General features: G+C 39.6%; 1 pseudogene across 1 annotated transcript; it reads left to right on the top strand.

The window, feature by feature from the left end:
- The first annotated feature begins 203 nt into the window (after positions 1-203).
- LOC308430316 (60 kDa heat shock protein, mitochondrial-like) lies at positions 204-1,989 on the top strand (annotated as a pseudogene). Its single transcript has one exon. The product of its transcript is annotated as a 60 kDa heat shock protein, mitochondrial-like (transcript).
- Positions 1,990-5,296: the final 3,307 nt, after the last annotated feature.

Here is a 5,296-nt window from a genome sequence, read left to right as displayed (position 1 = left end):
TAAATCTCACAGATGAGAAGGTGGCCCAATGCCAAGTTGTTATAGATATTCCAGCCCATCTCTTCAACCAATGCTTGTGACGGTTTATATGTGCTTGACCCAGGAAGTAGCACTACTGGGAAGTATAGCCTGGGGTGCTGGGTCCCTCATTTGTCGCAGTCTATCTGCCTCGCCTCGTACTCTCCCAACACCACCCCACAGAAATGCTTCTACTACCCATAGTCCTTCGCCAGATGAGACCGGTGTCCCGGGCACTGGCTCCTCATCTCACTCGGGCCTGTGCCAAAGATGTGAAATTTGGTGCAGATGATTGAGCCTTAATGCTTCAAGGTGTAGACCTTTTATCTGATTCGATAGTTGTTACAATGGGGCCAAGGGAAGAACAGTGATTATTGAACAGAGCTGGGGAAGTCCCAAAGTAACAAAAGATAGTGTCACTGTAGCAAAGTCAATTGATTTGAAGGATAAATACAAAAATATCTGAGCTAAACTTGCTTAGGATGTTGCCAATAACACAAACAAAGAGGCTGGGGATGGCACCACCAATGCCACTGTTCTGGCATGGTCTATTGCCAAGGAGGGCTTTGAGAAGATCAGCAAAGGAGCTAATCCAGTGGAAATCTGGAGAGGTGTGAATGTTGGCTGTTGATGCTGAAAATTGCTGAACTTAAGAAACATTCTAAACCTGTGACAACCCCTGAAGAAACTGCTCAGGTGGTTACAATTTCTGCAAATGGAGACAAAGACAAAGGAACATCATTTCTTATGCAATGAAAAAGGTTGGAAGAAAGGAAGTCATTGCAGTGAAGGATGGAAAAGCCCTGGATGATGAGCTAGAAATTATTGAAGGCATGAAGTTTAACATAGGATAAATTTTTCCTATATTTCATTAACATACCAAAAGGTCAAACATTTGAATTCCAAGATTCCTGTGTTTTATTGAATGAAAAGAAAATTTCTAGCGTTCAGTCCAGTGTACCTGCTCTTGAAATTGCCAATGCTCATCAGAAGCCCTTGGTCATAATCAGTGAGGATGTTGATGGAGAAGCTCTAAGCACACTGGTTTTATACAGGAAAAAAGTTGGTCTCAGGTTGTAGCAGTCAATGCTCCAGGGTTTTGGGACAATACAAAGAACCAGCTTAAGGATATGGCTATTGCTCCTGATGGTGCAGTGTTTGAAGAAGAGGGGTTGAATCTAAATTTTGAAGATGTTCAAGATCATGACTTAGAAAAAGTTGGAAAGGTCATTGTCACCAAAAGGTTGCCATGCTTTTGAAAAAAAAAAAAAGGTGATGAAGCTCACATTGAAAAATGCATTCAAGAATTTCTGTGAGCAGCTAGAAATCACAACTAGTGAATATGAAAAGGAAAAGCTGAACAAGGGACTTGCTAAACTTTCAGATGGAGTAGCTGTGTTGAGGTTGGAGGGACAAGTGATGTTGAAATGAATGAGAAGAAAGTCAGGGTTACAGATGCTCTCAGTGCTACAAGAGCAGCTGTTGAAGAAGGCATTGTTTTAGTAGGGGGCTGTGCTCTGTTTCAATGCATCCCAATCTTAGATTCATTAAAGGCTGCTAATGAAGACCAGAAAATAGGTATAGACATTATTTTAAAAAAGCACTCAAAACTCCTGCAATGACGATTGCTAAGAATGATAGTTGATAAAATGCTGCAGAGTTCCTCAGAAGTTCGTTATGCTGCCATGTTTGTAGATTTTGTGAACATGGCAGAAAAGGGAATTATTGATCCAATAAATGTTGTAAGAACTGCTTTACAGGATGCTGCTGGGGTGGCCTCCTTGGTAACTACAGCTGAAGCTGTAGTGACGAATTCCTGAGGAAGAGAAGGACCCTAGAATGGGTGCAATGGAGGGAATGGGAGGGAGAAAGGGAGGTGGCATGTTGCCCTTATCAATGAACTGTGACAAGAAGCTAAAGGCAGGTTCCTCACTGATAACTTCAGAGAAGTCACATGAAGAAAATGACTGAAGAGAAGGCTCGCTGATCACTGTAACTATCAGTTACTAGTTTCCTTTAACAATATATAAGGGTTTACTACTATCATTTTCCATGCATACAGATAATTTATTTTGTATTTTTGAATAAAGACATTTGTACATTCTTGGAAAAAAAAGGTGTTACCTTGTTGGCTTGAGTGTGTCACTGTGGGTGTGGGCTTTAATGCCCACATCCTAGATGCCTGAAAGCCTTCTCCTGTCAGCCTTTGGATGAAGATGTAGAACTCTAAGCTCCTACAGCCCCATATCTGCCTGGATGCTGCCATGCTCCCACCTTGATGATAATGGATGAACTAAATGGTGTTCTTATAAGAAATGCCTTAATCTGCATCTTCTTTTTCTGGAGTGTTTGACATTCCGCTGTTTGCTGTGATGGGAGAGCTGGGTACTGGTGTTGCCAGGTTGTCTTGGTTTCCCTTGGGCATGTTCTTTCCCTTTCCTCTTGCCATCTTGTTGTCAGTCTTGTGTCCCTGGAACACCACTGGATCACTGCTGGCTCACCACTGTTCCAGTCTTATGTCCCTGGATTACCGCTGGCTCACCGCTGTTCCTGGTGGCGGATGGTCTGAGTGTGCGTTCTACACTCAATGGTGTCTGGCTGGGAATAGCCCGATGCAGAGTTACTGATTCCCTGAACCAAGCTGGGGTGGGGAGGGGGAACTGGGGGACTGCACTTTTTGCGTGCTCAACAGAGATCTCTCTGCAGAGAACTCCCTGCACCCCGGCTAGTCGGAACACCTCCCCACCAGGCCTGTGTCCCTAGATTACTGCTGGATCACCGCTGGATCACCGCTGGATCTCTGCTGGATCACTGCTATTCCTTTCCTGAACAGAACACCAATAGCTCAAGCTCTAAGGTCAAAGATTGACAAATGGGACTTAATGAGATTGCAAAGTTTCTGTAAGGCTAAAGACATCGTCAAGAAAACAAAATGGCAGTCAACAGAGTGGAAAAAGATATTTACCAACCCCACATCAGATAGAGGCCTAATATCCAGGGTATACAAAAAAATCAAAAAGCGAGACACCAGAGAATCAAAAAACCCTATTAAAAAATGGGGTACAGACATAAAAAGTTCTCAATTGAGGAATATCGAATGCCTGAGAACCATCTAAGGAAGTGCTTGAAATCCTTAGCCATCAGGGAAATGCAAATCAAAACAACCCTGAGATTCCACCTCACACCAGTCAGATTGGCCAAGGTCCAAAACTCAGATGACAGCAGATGCTGGCGAGGATGTGGAGAAAGAGGAACACTTCTCCAGTGCTGGTAGGGTTGTAAACTGATAGAACCACTCTCAAAATCATTCTGGTGGTTCCTCAGATAAATGGACATAGTACTACCTGAAGACCCAGTTATTCCACTTCTGGGCATTTACCCCAGAGATGCTCCAACATACAACAAAGATACATGCACCACAATGTTCATTGCAGCTCTATTTATAATAGCCAGAAGCTGGAAAGAACCCAGATGTCCTTCAGTAGATGAATGGATACAAAAATTGTAGTAAATTTACACAATGAAGTACTACTCAGCTATCAGAAACAATGGGTTAAGGAAATTCTTAAGAAAATGGATGCATCTAGAGAATGTCATCCAGAGTGAAATAACCCAGTCGCAAAAGAACAGACATAATATGCAGAGACTGATAGTGGGATACTAACCCCAGAAAGCTCTGAACACCCCCAGAAACAACTCATAGACTGTGTTAAGTTCAAGAAAAAAAAGAATATATTTTAATTAATAAATAACTGTATCACATCCCCCTTTCCTTCCTAAAGCCCCTCCCAGTTTCTCTCCTATCCCCTCAAATTAATAACCCCTTTTCCTATATTATTGTTACATATATACATATGTGTATGTATATGTACCCACAAATACTTAATTACAACCTTAAAAATATATTCATATACTTTTTGCAAAAAAATGCTTAAAATTTTGTACATTTATCTTTGTTTTTTAAAATAAAGTTTTTCAATAAAAAAAAAAAAAAACAGATGCCTTAATCACGGTGTCTTTTCATATCAAGTAAAACCCAAACTAAGACAAATACTTCTCATGGCTTCCATTTAGTTCTACATAGGTTTCATTGTCACTGCCTTTCTAAATGTACAGCGTTTATTAGAATGTTGTTTATAAATTGGCTAGTATGTTTTAATTCTTTCATTCTAAGTGTCTTCTATTACAGGGTACCTCATCTCTCAGTTCTTCTCCATAAAAGGAGAAATCCACATAGAAAAGAGTTTAAAAACACAGAAGTAAGTAGCCTATAAGACTATGTAGAAAAAACAGACTCCAGGGGAAGATAACTATATGGGCTACAAAGACATATGGCAGCCTAAAACCTCAGAAAATCAGAGTGTAGAAGCATGGAACATTCTAAAATCATAGAGTTACAACGTATTAAGGGACTTTCAAGTTCATCTCCTACACTTCTAAATTTTACATAATGCTGAGACCTAGATTGGTAAAGTGGATCAGAGGGTAAAGGGGGATGCTGCCAAGAGGGAGGTTCTAATTTCAGTTACCTACACAGTAGAAGAACCAACTTCTATAAATTGTCTCATTGCAAGTGGTGTGTGTGTGTGTGTGTGTGTGTGTGTGTATGCTCACACATGCATACATGTGTGTGTACATGTACACATGCATTGCATGGTATAAGTATGATACTGAAAGATTTATTACTCTAAAAACTTTGTATTCTGCAATCAATTATTACAATGAAGCAGGGTTGAGGAGAATGTGAAGATGTAGGTGACTGAATGAGCTCTACATTGACCTGAGCCAAATGACTGCATTAAATCCTGCTTATTTTTTCCTTGTGGTTTACTTTTGTCCCTAGAGATTGAGGACAAAATGATTTGATTTAGCTAACAGCTTCACAAAGTTAGCTTTTCTGTATTATGATAAAGATTTAAAAAGCAGAACAAATTTTTACATTATATATATCTTATCCCCAATTTACAACTTCAATTTTTTAAATAAAAAACATATTCAACTTAATTTAGGCTTTAATTGGGCCTTTTTGTTTTTATATCATATATATTTGTGGGATGTAAAAGAGAAGTTACCTAATATAGAGGTCTTTTACATTCTTTCCATTTTCTTCTACACCAAAACTTTTGTATGTTTTTATTGTGAATTTTAAAATAATGTCATCTCAGTGAACACCATTTTCAGATACTTGTCTTTCTCCTTCTTTACCACATCCAACTCATAGTTTTACATGTATTTCTTCTAACTAAAATATGATCTTCAATGGTTCATTCAATAAGGA

This window comes from Micromys minutus (assembly GCF_963924665.1).
Source record: "Micromys minutus genome assembly, chromosome: 15".
In the NCBI taxonomy this organism is placed as follows: domain Eukaryota; kingdom Metazoa; phylum Chordata; class Mammalia; order Rodentia; family Muridae; genus Micromys; species Micromys minutus.
This window is presented reverse-complemented; position numbering and strand designations above follow the sequence as displayed.